The sequence below is a fragment of the Mytilus trossulus genome, unplaced genomic scaffold, assembly GCF_036588685.1.
Source record: "Mytilus trossulus isolate FHL-02 unplaced genomic scaffold, PNRI_Mtr1.1.1.hap1 h1tg000050l__unscaffolded, whole genome shotgun sequence".
Taxonomy (NCBI): domain Eukaryota; kingdom Metazoa; phylum Mollusca; class Bivalvia; order Mytilida; family Mytilidae; genus Mytilus; species Mytilus trossulus.
Window position 1 is genome coordinate 2,408,262 of NW_026963292.1, and position 16,844 is coordinate 2,425,105.

General features: G+C 30.9%; 1 long non-coding RNA gene across 1 annotated transcript; it reads right to left on the reverse strand.

The window, feature by feature from the left end:
* Positions 1 to 1,564: 1,564 nt before the first annotated feature.
* LOC134699286 (uncharacterized) lies at positions 1,565 to 7,044 on the reverse strand. The gene is made up of 3 exons (XR_010103545.1): positions 6,808 to 7,044; positions 3,226 to 3,314; positions 1,565 to 2,666 (listed from the first exon to the last, which is right to left on the reverse strand). It is a non-coding gene; the product is annotated as an uncharacterized LOC134699286 (long non-coding RNA).
* Between the last annotated feature and the right edge of the window lie 9,800 nt (positions 7,045 to 16,844).

Genomic DNA, 16,844 nt, shown 5'->3' on the forward strand with positions numbered 1-16,844 from the left:
GGTTTTCTATGTTGTGTCATGTGTACTATTGTTTGTATGTTTGTCTTTTTCATTTTTAGCCATGGCGTTGTCAGTTTGTTTTAGATTTATGAATTTGACTGTCCCTTTGGTATTTTTCGTCCCTCTTTGATTTAGGATATTGCTTGATCACCTCCGGCTTTGAGATTCAATCTTGCAATCTTCCTGCTGTGGGAAAGTATTATAGCTTTATACTGGACCACTGAAATACCAATTCAAATTATCGAAATCTACCATTAACGAAGGAAGAGTGAAAAAACATCATTTTTTCCTCATAGACCGAAATCAGTAGTACTTTTGCTTATTAATAAATAATATATGTTTGAGAATTGTACCACGTGATAATAGTTTGAAATGGACTGCCTTGGTATCATTAAAATCTTTATAGCAAGGATATCATAAGTTGCCCGTCGTGTTTTTCGTGAGGTTATTCTTCTTGAAATAGGGACATTTTAACTTTACGAAGGAACCTAAATAAAAGTCCAACGACTACACAAGGTTTGGACTGGCTTATTCTCTGGACATATACGTTTTAAAGTTTTATCCCGGCAAGCTGTTTTTGTAATGACCTTGTTAGCCAATTTTCAACATGAAGTGTCTCGCTTCGACTTTTAAAATAGCTCAGGAACCTTGATTTTTGCAACGACAGTCATTATGTTTCGTTTAAATGGTGTATTTTGGTGTGTATATTTATTTTCTGTCAGGGCAACCTGTCTAAATAAAAGTTAAAGCCATTTCAAATTTACATATCATTTCTAAATAATTCTCGTGGGTTCATTCAACCTATGCCAACATTTTAAAATTTAGGTATAATATTGTGTGAAAAAATGTTGGCATAGGTTGAATAATTTGTTACAGATTAAGTGTTATAAAAACATAAATTATTAGGGACTAATCAATCTACAACCAGTTTAAACCTAGCATTGATGTCTACTCAATATAATTATTTTTTACAAGTACTAGTGAAAATGTAGGTAATTGTTTGTATTGATGATCTCTATTTCATAAAGGAATAAGTTTAAAATTAGTATAATGAAATAATGGGGGAAAAGGGATTTTATGAATTTTTATTTAAGAAACAATCATCCAGTCATATTGAATATCTATGAGTGCCATTTTCATGAATAATATAGAAATATATGATAAAAATATTCAATTTTATGTTAAATAGATTCCTTAAAATAAAATGGCATACACCACTATTGAAACTCATGAATTTCATAGATACTGACTCATGTAAAATATTTATTTTAAATGTTCACTATTAATTCCAACACATTTTGAGAATTAGACAAATTTCACTAATATGATTGCCTCAAAAGTCATACTTTAAGATATATGTATTGATGCTGCGTCTGCACAAGCAACTGGTGTCATGTTGTTTTCCTTTAAACAGAGAGCAGAATAAAAAAGGAAAAAACCAATTTTCCTCTTTTTTCACTCTAATTTCTGACAAGTGCAATTAGAGGCCAAAATAAGACCAGAACGTAATAAATTTATTCTATAACCCATGTATTTGAGAAAAAATCATGAAAAACAAAGACAATTATGTTTTATTAGTATTTATTTGATACATTTCAAAATAAATTTATACTGAATTCTACACTTTACTGTCCATTTTCATTCAACTCTCCGTAAATGATGCAACTTAGAATAAATTTATTCTAAATGCATGGTGCTTTCTGTATATAATCATTTATAAAATAAATTTATTATAAAGAGCCTTGATATCTATTATCAGTTCGAGAAAATCATAAAATAAATTTATTCTACATTTAATGTAATTTATGATTATAACAATATTTAAAATAAATTTATTTTGAAAGTCCAGTAATCTGTATGCTGAGGCTGTGATACAGAATAAATTTATTCTACATTTAATGTCATTTATGATTATAATAATATGTAAAATAAATTTATTTTGAAAGTAAAGTAATCTGTATGGTGAGGTTGAGACACAGAATAAATTTATTCTATGTTCAATGTGATTTTTGTCTTGTATAATAATATATAAAATAAATTTATTCTGAAAGTACAGTTATCATATTAAGGAGGCGACACAGAATAAATTTATTCTACATTCAATGTGGATTAAAAGTATTATGATATATAAAATAAATCTATTTTGATAGTACAGTAGTTGTGTTAACTTAAAAGGTTGAGACACAGAATAAATTTATTCTGGTTATAAAAATATGTAAAATTTGTTTAGGAAAAAATACACTGATCTGTATGAATACATTAGGCTACATAGAATAATTTTATTTTAAACCAGCAGTATTTTTTATAATATTTGATATGTTCACATAATAAATTTACCTTGACAATACATTTAGGTCATAAAAAATGTGTTACTATATAATTTTCCATCTTTCATGTCTATTTAATGACATATAACATTCATAAAAATGTATTTTATTTGAAGTTGCGATCTGACTATTTTTGTTATATGGGACTGAATAGAAAAACTGTGCAGCAATTTAAAAAAAAAATATCAACATATAAATGTAAAATAAACAGATAAGAAATAGTAAAAGTTCAACAGGTTTTTCTAAAATTGAAAATAAATCTGTTTTTTTAAACATGTCTTTCTCTGTAGATGAACGTGCTATGAATTGTTCTTTTTCTTGCTTCTGGATAGGCCTGATCTGAAAGAAGTAACGACAAATTCAAAACAATTTCAAACATTTTAATTATCATACCAAAATTTATTATATTTGATGAAGAAACTGTCTGTCTTTCTTTTATTTATGGTGTCTATTTTGTTTATATAATATTATTCACTCTTTTAATTGTCATTAATTAGAGTCTTGCTCACTGTTGAAGTCCGTACTTTGACCTTTGATGATTTACTTTTATAAATTGTGACTTGGATGGAGAGTTGTCTCATTGGCACCCATACCACATCTTCTTATATATATATATATATATATATATATATTGCCTCTGGATACAGCAAGATAAAGATGGCTATGCTATGCACTTGAACTAACCCGAATAATTCAGTTATATTCCGCTGATCTACGAAGGCTACATTAACCTCGTGTTGGAGAAAATCGGACACAGAAAGGGCTTGAATTATTCGAGCTACACTTGAACAGCAGTTGTTGAATTTTTATACAATAAAGGGATTAACGTACAGTAACTCATTAAACTTCTACAATTTAAAAGTCAACACTATCAAATTAAAAACTCATTATTACATACCTAATCTCCATCTTCAGAAACACTGTATAAGTCAGGACTGAATAACAATCTAACCTTTTTTGCTGGTGTTGCATAACATTTTTCTCACTCTACAAGAAATATTTGAAGTTAAAATGCAGGAACACTTACGATGAATTTGACCTACCGAATTAGACTATTTACCGGATTTGTAATCACATAAGCAACACGACGGGTGCCGCATGTGGAGCAGGATCTGCTTACCCTTCCGGAGCACCTGAGATCACCCCTAGTTTTTGGTGGGGTTCGTGTTGTTTATTCTTTAGTTTTCTATGTTGTGTCATGTGTCCTATTGTTTTTCTGTTTGTCTTTTTCATTTTTAGCCATGACGTTGTCAGTTTGTTTTAGATTTACGAGTTTGACTGTCCCTTAGGTATCTTTCGTCCCTCTTTTACTCTGTTATTAATTTTCTTCAGGCATATTTCTTTATTTTTTATCAGGATTGGCATGAATCGTTCCCAACTTCCTGAATATGCATGTAATATTTGCCATTGGACATTCAGCCAGTCATGATCAATCAATCAATCAATCAATCATAAAGTCTTAAAACAGATGAATGGTTCATGCCTAGGAGACAGCGAACTGAGGACACACATTACAATTAAAAAACAGGGTTCATTAAGTTTTAAACAACACACAGGACTTGTGTTGACAATACTTTTACCTACCCCATTCAACATACCAGAAAAAAGTAAGACATGTTTCAAAAAGAACAGCAGCTTCCTCAGGCAAAAGTATGAGTAATGTACCCAACACATTCCCCCATTCAACAAAATGTCCATTTTCCTGTCAAAATATTAAAGATGCTCCTTCGGCACTCTGATACAAAAATATATTGAAATTTAGGTACATGTACTTTTGTCAACATTTTACACATTTTATTACCCAAATATGAGTGCAAATGTCTCGCCTTTTTCTTACTTATCATTCAAATCATGTTGAAAGTCTTTAGTATGGAGGTTTTACTACAAATATCACGTATACTTAACATTAGCAATGCACAACTACAATGTATGATTGTTGTCATGTATACTATTAAACGAGAAGACCTCATTTTGTGTGTCGCTTCTCTTCCTTCCACCACGATAAATTATTCATCATGCCTCTGTAACGTGTTTGGCTTATGAACTATATGTTCGTATCCGTTTTCACAGAATCTGAGATACTCCAATATCAATGTTTTAATTAACTCGAAAACCTAACTATACAACTTTGAAGCTTTCCTTAAAAACTACAAGACCAGTTTTTAAACTTCGAAACTTAATAAAGAAATAATAATATTCACACAAATAACTGTATATCAAAAAGTAGCCTGAAAACTATAACCTCAATTTATCCTTGATCCTTTCACTGACTCTGAGGTCCCAACCGATTTGACAAACAATTATATTAAACTTGATTAAGAACACTCTTCAAAAATCATAGGTTTCACAAACACCCAGTTCTGAGACACCCAGTCCCTTAAACACCTAGTCCTTAAATGACTAGTCTCTGAAGCACCTAGTCCCTGAGACAACTTGTTTTGAAGCACCTAGTCTCCGGAGCACCTAAGTCACCAGATTATTACAAGCTATCTGTTCGAGGGACTGCGACCATTCCCAAGGGAAATTACAGTTTCGGAACAACGCGGTAGCTTGAAATAATTGTAATACCTAGTCTCCGAAGTACAAAAGTCACCAGACTATTACAAACCACCTGTTCGAGGGACTGCGACCATTCTCGAGAGAAATTACAGTATCGGAACAACCCGGTAGCTTGCAACAATCGTAAAGACTTTAAAAACCGCCTGCTTCAAAACCACAACGTTTTCAACTCAACTAGGTTTATAAACTTACTTTCCAGCTTCAAATAACAATTCTTCAATTTCTGGTATTCCTTCAGGAGCGATTATTATCCGTCGACAGCCAGATAACAAATGACAAACTTGCACAATGAATCGGTGTCTTTATATACCAAGCACTACATATTATTGACCTATTGCTTATAATGCCCGAAAAATTGACCCAACCACACAACTAAAAATTGTCCAATGAACCATAAAAATGAGGTCGAAGTCAATTGAGACCTGTCAGACGGACATTTCCAGCTGACAATGATTCCATACATGATACACATTATATTGGTACCCTACTGCTTAAGGCATCTGAGAAATAGACCAAAACACAACACCATACATCGGCCAATGAACTATGAAATTGAGGCCAAGATCAGACGGAACCTATCGGGTGGATATTTACAGCTTACAATCATTTCAATAATCAATACAGCAAATATAGATGACTGACTAGTTATAGTATCTAGATACAGTCTTGCTTAAGTTACTTTATCTTTGATAAATGATCCATGGAATAAGGTCCAGGTCAGGTTCACCCTACATGTACCTAGCTGACGAACATGTAAATGTTGCTAGGAACCCATATACCAAACATAGTTATCATATTACTCATAATAAGTGAGTTTTTTATTTAACAAAACAAAATGTATCAAGCAGTTACTGAACCATGAAAATGAGGTTGCCGGGACATTGATATATGACAGACGGAAATTTCGTAACATATCGTATGAAACATTTAGATTGTCTAACCTATGAAATATAATGCTTCAAACAAAGAGTGTACACCATCGTCGCCGGTGCCGCTGGGTTGCAATACCTACTATGTCTCGCATACAGGCGTCGGAGAAAGAAAAAAACATCCGGACTGCACAACAGACATGAACGTTTCATATAAACCTCTGAAGAAAGAGATACCTTTCTGAGAAAATTTATTTTTTCCAAATAGGACCCATTAATTTGTATTCATGCTTGACTATATTTCTTCCAGAGTTTAATCGTTAGTACACATGATATATATCATGATTGTGTATGCTACACTTTTACCATTATATAATATTTATGAAAAATTCACTGTTGTCTAAGTGTGTACATTTCCCTCGAGATACAATGTATATTTTTTACCATTTAAAATTCCTTAATTTTGCAGTCAGAATTAATACATTTTTTTTTAAATTATTCGAAAATGCCTGCCCATAACAAGTATAAATTTGATGACCATTCAGGCATTCATTTGAGAAGAAAGATTCGACTGAGGTGTGTCTTTTCAAAGAGGTTCTTTTAGTTCAAAAAGGACATCGGTGGTCTACTAAAATAGTGCATAGTTAAGAAAATTTGTCAACAGAAGGCATGAAAGGCTTATAAGATTTGGATCCATTAAAACGTTTAATCCCGCTGCAAATGTTTGCACCTGTCCTAAGTCAGGAATCTGATGTACAGTAGTTGTCGTTTGTTTATGTAATATATACGTGTTTCTCATTTTGTTTATATAGATTAGACCGTTGGTTTTCCCGTTTGAATGGTTTTACACTAGTAATTTTGGGGCCCTTTATAGCTTGTTGTTCGGTGTGAGCCAAGGCTCCGTGTTGAAGGCCGTACTTTAACCTATAATGGTTTACTTTTTAAATTGTTATTTGGATGGAGAGTTGTCTCATTGGCACTCACACCACACCTTCCTATATCTATTATAATATCTATGTTAATATTTATAAAGACATAAACTAGATACTTACAGACTTTTGTTGTCTATCCTGATATGTTCCTGGTGCCGTTTCAACCACGACAAATACAATACACAAATGGAAATTGAATCGTCGCTCCTAATCTTTGAATATCTTTCCTCCATGTACTAAATCGAATAATTCAGAGCCCCTATCCACTACTTTTCTCGATGAAATGGTTAATGGAGTGATCGAAGTGATCGTAATATAACGACTGGATTATTCGGGTTAAATTATCCATGTACTGACAAATATATTAAGATACACGCTGTGGATTTATTAAGTAATTTCCGTCGTTTGTTTGTCATTATCTATCGTGCGAAATTTTACATTCGAATGTTTATAATTTATTAGGGTTTATATGATCACGATGGCCACAGTATGTGGTCATTAAAATATGATATGGGTAATTAGCATATGATAACAGATCTTGTTCGAAGAAACTTTAGAATCGTAAGATTTTATATTACAATTCTCTTTTTCGTTTAGTTAGGTTAGAATATCTCATAAAAACCTCCTTGTTAAAATTAAAAATCATTAATATTATTATAAAAAAATCGAAGTTTGGAATTTACTAATATTTTTTTTTTGTAAAGGAACATTTTTTCCATAGAAAAACAAAAGAATATTGGGTATCAATCCGTGACAGAAAATGAATATATAACCACATTAAAAAAAAAACACATTAAAAAATTAAGCGCTGTAATTGCTGTAAGTCACATTAAACCTTCAACGTGGAACGAAAAGTATCTCACAACACTGCACGTGTAAGACGACCACTAGCAACAGCCAGAGCGAAAAAGTTTGCCCAAAAAATTGAATAGACTTCGTAAGATGTTACACCAACCATTTTGGGCGCGTTCAAAAAGGAAAGAAGTACGTATTTTAAAAAAATAGTAGTTCTTACGTATTTAAATCAAACTATATTATATGCAGAATAATTTTTGGTAAGTTATATAAATACATGTATCAAATGAAAGGGTAAGAACTGCTGAACCTTGCAGAACACACACATTTGACGGATGAATACAAATGAAACAAATAGTTATGAATTAGTTCTAAAAAATAGAGGGCGTACATTGCCTGTTACTCATATATAAAGTACCTTGTTTGGTGTATCCAAAGTTATGATATAACTAGTACAGTCTGATGTGTAAATAATGGTATACTTATCCCCCATATATATATTTGCATGCTGTTTTGTTTGTGTTGACGTCCGGAATATAACACTGTTGACTTAGCTTCTTGTTCCAGCTTTCCGTAAAAAACAATGTTTTTTTCCATGATATTACATGTAACATTGCTCTTATCAAACAAATAATGAAGGTTAAGAAAACATTCGTTTATAAGTAATGAAAGCATTTGAATACAGGTACGATTGAAGTTAGAATAATGCGTCTTGGCACGTCTTAAGCTTCTTACAAAGTTATTTGTATCTGCTGAAAAATGCGTCAAAACATCTGACTCAGTTTGTCTAGTACAAAACGTGTTAATAACATAAATCATGTTGTTATTCTGGGTGTATGTATGTTGTAATAGTTACCACTGGACATCAGACATCGTTTTTATCGTCATCCTCATCATTCTTTATATAAATAATGACGCGAATATCTTATGATAAAAAGGGACATAAAAAAGTGGTTGAAACTTTGCTCCATCATGGATATCAATCTAAATAAATGTAATTCTCTAATTTTGTTATCCTCTTATAAAATGTAAGCACTATCATGTTTCTGGAATGATTTATCCGGGTTATTGTTTCATATGTAAATTATAAAATAATAAATGGCGAATTAAGTAAAAAAAATTATATAAACTACAAAAGTACCAAAGCACTTACTTTAAAGTTGCTTAAACCCGCTGGGATTTCAAGAGAGCTTTTTACACAAGACAAAGTCAATAAAGACTTTCCATTACGAACCTATATCTACTGTATTTATTGTTATTTTGTTCAAGTCCTGAATATGCACATAATTTTAGCCACAACATGTTCAGCAAACTTAAAAATCGTCTTTTTTTTTTTATCTGAAAACTGTCATAGGGTGAAACTTGCACATTTATTTCTTATCTAAGATCGGTATTTAATTGCCTAGATTGATTTGCTTTGGCCAAGCGTGTTAAGTATTTGTAGATTTATTGTTTTCGTAAACTTTAGAAGACTGTCTGATTGACCGTTAACTTTAATGTATGATGCAGCTGTGTTTGAACTGTAATCATTTCTAATTAGAGCCGTACAATTTATGTTCCTGTTTGTTTATATTCTGTTCCAATACTTCCGATACTATTCTTTCTATTTTTTGTTCATTATTCTCTATTCTGTAAACCCCCATCCACAGCCTCAGGTATAGATGAAGTGTCATATACATGTGGCCTGGTCTAGTAATGTCAGCAGTGTGATCTGCACATATATCATTTTGTAGAAAAAGATGAACGGGTGGCGTTATACATTGTTTTGATGTAACATATGATACATCTTTTCTATAAAATCGATTGATTGACAGATTGGTGGTTGCAGAACGTGTAGTGTCAAATAGTTCATGCATACATGCACGGAACGAAAAGCTATTTTAAAACAATACATACCATGGGGAATACCTGTAATAAAGGGTACACCAGGATCTCGAGACCAGGATGAATTTCGGTAAACTTTTTATACGGGTTTTACATTTTTTCTATTTTGGCGGATGAAGACAATTCTATTCCCAAGTCACCCTTAAGTGTCCATAAAATCAGCAGCACCCATACATATATACCTTCTTTCCAATCTTTTAAAACAAATAAAAGAAAGGATAAGACAAAATGATACACATTCTCAAACGACTATTTTATCGGTAATAATACTTGAGGGTCTTGTTGGAGTTGACAGAATATCAAATAACGCGATTGGGAAACGCGGAATAAAGGACAAAAAATATAGCATATCCAAAAAAAATATAAAGAATAGAAAATAAAAGGATGATCAAATAGAGAATAATGAGCAAAATTATAATATTATAATAGAAAAAATGTTTTAAAAATTAAAAGAATACAAAATCGATGGACCATCCATCCAGACCATTATAATTTTGTAGTTGTCCATTTTTAACATATTATTTTATTTGAAAGATATAAAATGACCATACATTAATAACCTCTATGAAATGACACAGATTCAAATAATTTGCAACCTTCGATTTGTTTAATTTATGTTAGCAAACAAGTGCCGCATATCTATCAGAAGTTGTAAAATAATTATTACTAATTACAACAAACGCGGCTTAAAAGCCTTATCAATTTTATGTAAATAAATGCACGCGTACGTTGACTGTAGGCACCCTAGTGTTACCACATGCCGAGAAGTCTTCAAATGGAAACACAAGCTAATTAATGACAAGACGTAGGACACTTAAACTGGACCCCTGTTGTGTTCACTTATCGCTACACTGACGGTGCGAAGCTATAGATTGAACGGCGGACCAGTTTATATGACACTGATCTGTAATTTTGTATAATATGATCACTTGGTATTTCTCTCTATGTACGTGCAACGAAGATGACAGACAGTGGACATCAACAGGAGGAAAGACAAGTTAAACATAGACGGGATAGTTTTCCAGTTTCGTTTATGAAACATTCATCACAGTTCAAGAAATTGGAGGTTAGTTTTGCTCAATTTACTAGAGGTGGGTTGAGGGGTGGGGGTCAAGGATACTAGGGTCCCGTCATGTATACCGGACATATATGCTCAATGCATACTAGACAATATAAACAAGTACAATTTGGAATAAAACATTTATGGAACTCCAAAACTGATTATGATAACGATAACCATATCATTAAAGAAAGAGGTGTATCATGAAGCAAAGCTTAATGCTATAACTAAATTTGACTATATTACTCTGACAATTTGTTTTATCACAAAGATAAATTTATATACTACAAGTGTGGACACAGATCAGTGTGGATAGTATGTTTGGGTTTTTGACAGTGTTTTGTATGACAAAAGAAATTCTTTGTTATCTCCATTGGTTTCTATATTATTAAGTATGTTGCATAATATGACAACTAACCTGAGCATTAGCAGAGTTGTTTATTTTATATTTAGTTTTTTTTATTTTCAAGACGGGCATCAAAGAGCTCGAGACACTAATTGCATCAGTTACCAAATGATTATGTCAGATAGAGTATGTTCCACATTCTTGATTTTGGATACATTTTGAAGCTAGTAGAAGAGGAACACATAACAAGTTAATTTTTTCATGATGTGTTTTTTTTTATATTGGAGATGGTATCTGAAAACATGCGAACATAAGTTTGAACGTAAAATTATTAGATAAATATTATTTATTATCTTAAGTTTAATTATTATGATATTAATAATATTTCTAATTGGTAATCTCATTATTATTTCCTACTGGTGAAAGTTGAAGTAATCTTTAAACATTTAAAAAATTAAAAAGTTAACTTTCTTTACGCTTAGTCTTAGAATAACTGTTTGGACACACTAGCTATGAAATTGTTGCATAGAAAGATGGAAAATGTACCTATTATTTTAGCAAAAAGTGGAAGATACCCATGGGCGGGACCAATCATTTTTAAAAGAGGGTTCTAAACATTTGTTCCAATTTAAAACCAATGATCGTAAAAAAAAGGTGTTCAAAGCACAGAACCCTAACTGGATCCGCCACTGAATCCAAAGGATATTTATACTCATAAGTCTATGAAAAAAATAACACACCATTGCGAAAAACGAATAAACGAGCAAGAGATTATTTTATGTAAAAAAAACAGTTTTGAACATTTTCATAAGTACCTAAAGAACTGTACTCACACTCTTGTTTGGCACACAGAATAATTGACAAAAAGTCTGCATCTTCATGGATAACATGACCATTTCAGTCAAAATATAATACGCTGTTCTTTATAAGTCACCAGACACTTCTATCAAAATGAATTTGTTTAAAGAAACACAAAAGTTTAAAAGACAGATAAAATGGCAGAAGTTACTACAACCACAGAGAACATTAGGGACGGATATATTTTGAGGAAAATATTTAGAGGTAATTTAAAAGATTAAACTTTTAACTGGCTAGAAAGAAGTATCTCAGAATGCTGAAATTAAGAATCATAATTGTTTTTGAAAAGTGTTCTTTCTTATCTCATTGCAAAAGGTTTTGAAAGTGCTGTTTTAAATATAATTCTTATTATGACAATTGAAGTTCGGTCGGAATAGTTATTAGTGAATTAAAAGTCATTATTTTAAGAATGCGTGCAAAGAATCGGTTACTCTATGAAAAGGAATATATTATGAATTTTATAGCGAGGGCCTGATATGTGATGTGCAGTTGTACAATCATTTGCACATCTTATTTATACGGCGATGAGATCTGGCTGCTCCTTCAGTCCTTGTACATCTCTCTGGAACATTTGCTTACTTTACAAGTTACAGTTCGTAACCATCCTGACTTTAACTTTAAAGACTTAACCATCCTGAGTTATGCCCATTTATAAACATAAAAATAGCTGGATGTTTTGCTTCTGTTCTGTAACTTAAGTTTGCCTCAAGCAAATGTAAAAAATCGTATATACAATGCATATTACCATAAAACACAGATCAAGATTTAAATAGAGTGGCCTAACTTCTACCGTTCTTGAGTTAAGGCCATTTATAAACATACAAAATGCTGAATTTTTCGTTTCCGTCCATTAACTTTTAATTAGTTTGCCTCAACCGAATGTTTAAATCACATAACAGTCTTAATTACTTGAATCCTGTACATGTATCTCAATGTGGAAGTTGACACGTGCATATTTACGAGCAGGATCATTTGTAGCCCATAGACACATTTTCCATTTTGTTTTGTATGAACTGCATTTTTATATTTGATCTTTCAGATAGCTTTGGTTGAACGGAATAATGGAAACATGTATTTGGGAATTTAACATTTACAAAGATGATTGTTCGAAAAGTTCAGAAGAGTTTGAAGATGAATAATTCCAACTACAGATCTGTATGTCACTAAAAGATCAGATTACTTAACGATTAGTACCAGCTGAATTATAACGAAGCTTCAAGTTGTCTCTCGTGTGAAAAGAAAACAACCCCAAATTATTCTAACAGATGACCAGTGACAAAACATTGAACAAAAATGTTCAGGATTATATTATAAGCAAACAAAAACGACTTAGATGTATTTTTGAACTGTTTGTATGCCGTCACATGATAACAAAAGAAGGTTTCCTGGTTAATGGACAATTACAAGGTTAAGTTCGGATTTCCATCGTACACTGTTTTTACATTATGTATAAAGAAATGCTGTGGTGATTGGCTGTCAATTTATTTTTTGAAGTTACTATGATTAAGGAATATTGATGTTAGCCGTGATTATGTATGTCATTTTCTATTTTAAGACTTTTATATTGTTTTTAAATGGGTAGTGATGGTTGCAAATTCAATAGGTCATTTAAATTGAGATTTTGACCATTATGATATCGTAAAGGATTTTTTTTAAAAAGAGGGGGTAGGTGAAAAGATTATTTTTGAGGGGGGGGGGGGGGTAATTTTCACTCATTACAGATTTCAGAAATTGAAAATGAAATTTCAAAAATCATTTTGCCAAAAAAAAGAGGGGCAAGGGTATATTTTTTCTGGAGTGAGGGTTCAAATAGCAACAGCATAGTGTTCTGCACAAATGCATAAAAAAGAGGTAAATTTATTTATTTTAATTTTTTTGGGGGGGGGGGGGGGGGGGCAATTCGCAACAGCATAGTGTTTTGCACAAAAGCCAAAAATTAAATATTATTCAAATGATATAAAAGATTCTAAGTTCTTTGGCTACCGTTAATCTGTGTCAGAAACCTATATTGCATCAAATAATTAATTGCAATCCAAATTCAGACCTGTATCATGCACGAAAATTGTGTTCATTTTTGTCCCAACTGCTTAGACGGCGTGCAAAAAGCTGAGTCCACAAACGCAGTATAATGGAAATAATTAGCTACGATGTCGTGGATCCTGTTCAGAAATGGATGTCGTGGATCCCTTTTAGATTGTAACATAATAGCTGGACATTTAAAAAATTCAGGTGTTCAGTCTGGACCATCATATCATTCAAATGTTGCAGATTTTATTAAACCTCTGGTTTTCCACATTTCTAATACCAAGTTATTTTGAAAATTAAAAGATAGCAATTACATATTTTTCTTACCGATTCTTCCATTTTGATTATTCGTCCTTTCAAATTACTACTTCTTACAAATCATTCCAAGCATATCTACTATGGTCGTTTTTGATTTTTTTGCGGTAAATTTCATATAATGTCAGTCTGAATCTATACAATTCTATTTTACGAAAATGTGGGATACAATGTTAAATTTGTATAAGTTTTAGGTCAAAAACTCTATTTTATGCTAATTTAATGTTACAAGTTATACCGATTTTTTTACGTTTTCTATATGTCCGTTTCATGCTTTATAGATTAAATATTAATTTGCCTTACTAGTAATGTGGATTCTTATGACATGCATTCATCATTTAATCATGAAAAACAAATCTTCTTAAAAAAATATTAAAATTACATATACATATAATATGCTTAAAGCTTTTAAAAAAGCGCATTTTACAGTTGCCATCAACTTTGTGCACACCGTCTTTAAAAGAGTTGACCTCTGCAGTCGTATCCAGTTTCGTTTGGCAAAGCAATTTATTGTATCAGTTTGTCTGTAATAAATAAGACCGTTGGAATTTTCTTTTAAATTATTTTAATTTTGTATCATGTAATACTTTTAAGATTATTTTTATATAGAACAAAATTCATATGGATGTAGAATAAATTTGTTCTGTGTCTCAGCCTCACCATACAGATAACTTTACTTCGAAATAGATTTATTTTATATATTATTATACAAGACAAAAATCACATTGAACATAGAATAAATTTATTCTGTGTCACAGCCTCACCATACAGATTACTTTCTTTCAAAACAATTTTATTTTATATATCATTATACAAGACAAAAATCACATTGAACATAGAATAAATTTATTCTGTGTCTCAATCTCACCTTACAGATTACTTTCTTACTTTACTTTCAGAATAAATTTATTTTATATATTATTATACAAGACAAAAATCACATTGAACATAGAATAAATTTATTCTGTGTCTCAACCTCACCATACAGATTACTTTACTTTTAAAATAAATTTATTTTATATATTATTATCACAGGCACTTGTCTCAAAAAAAATTTTTCCTATATACCTTAATATAACACAACTTTTAAAATAAATCTATTTTAAATATTGTTATAATCATAAATGACATTAAATGTAGAATAAATTTATTCTATGATTTTCTCGAACTGATAATAGATATCAAGGCTCTTTATAATAAATTTATTTTATAAATGATTATATACAGAAAGCATCATGCATTTAGAATAAATGTATTCTAAGTTGCATCATTTACGGAGAGTTGAATGAAAATGGACAGTAAAGTGTAGGATACAGTATAAATTTATTTTGAAATGTATCAAATAAATACTAATTTTACAAAATTGTCTTTGTTTTTCATGATTTTTTCTCAAATACAAGGGTTATAGAATAAATTTATAACGTTCTGATCCTATTTTGGCCTCTAATTGCACTTGTCAGAAATTAGAGTGAAAAAAGAGGAAAATTGGTTTTTTCCTTTTTTATTCTGCTCTCTGTTTTTAGTAAAAAAACAAGACATAACGATCCTACATTCTGTCGGCGGCGGCGGTGGCGGTGTCCACAAATATTCATTCTGTGGTGAAAGTTTTTACTTATAAAAGGACTTAGTTTTTCTGTCAGGAAACATTACATTCACTCTATTGTCAAAGTTTTTAAAATTTTAACAAATTTCTTACACTATCCTGGATTTGTACCAAACTTGGACAGAAGCTCACAAATCAATATGTAATGAATAAAAAAAAACACATAGTACTTGAATTTTCTAAACTATCTGTAAAACAAAGTTGATAAATAGTGCCAACTGGAAAGTTGCCGCCTGTAAATGAACCAAAAAATCTTTTTTTTTAATATTTTTTTTTTAATTTTATATTGCAAAATTAATTTGATTAAAAAAAAGTTTCTGTTGAAGTATGTTATAGTTGTATATTCTATTGCTTGTTAAAAGTATGTTTCATATTTAAAACAACAAAATAATGGGGAAAAAATGGAAAAAAATATTGTACAATTGAAACATTTTTTTGTCACTTTTTTCCCAAGTATTGTTATGTGATTAATTTTAAAAAAAATAGTCTTTCATTTTTACAATAATTTAATATTTATTTCAACTTAATTTTGCTAGTATCAAGGTTTTTTTTAATAATTTTTGTCTATTTAGAATTTTTTATACATGTAACTCCATTTTTTACTGCAACACAATTTTGCAAATGTATACTAAATATTTTTGTTTGTGAATTTTTAAAGAGTATTATTTAATGCTTAAATATGCTGACTGTATTTTACCTTTTATTAATTAATAATTGTTATAACAACACCTATTGTATTTTGTTTGTAGGCATAGGTTGAATATATTTTTATCAAATGTTGGCATAGGTTGAAGACACCTTCTCGTGACTCGTATTCGATTTATGTAGACGTACAAAATTCAGATAAGTAAAGTGACGTTTATTTTTGGTTATGTTTAGAAAATCAAGCGACAAGTGCTATTTCAAGCACTTCAAGCAAAACATTTTTTTTTTCATTTCAAGTCAGGTCACGAGCAAAATGTGAAAATACAAAATTCTTGAGAAGACATTTTTATGCGCTTATAAGACTGGTATGTTTTTGGTGTCAAAACAACTACAGAAGTCTGATAGAACTAGAAATATTGTGATAAAGGTATTATATATTTTAATTATGGATGTAACTCGTCTTCTGATTGGCTGGCGTTGTTTTGTTTATCAGCTCAAAGAAATAATTTTGTCATAGTATGACCGTAAAGGCATCAACGTTTTTCATGGTTTACTCAGGTATAAAATGAAATTTAGAACTAAAAGAAATAACTGTAATATTTTTTCTGTCTATTCGGAATAACATA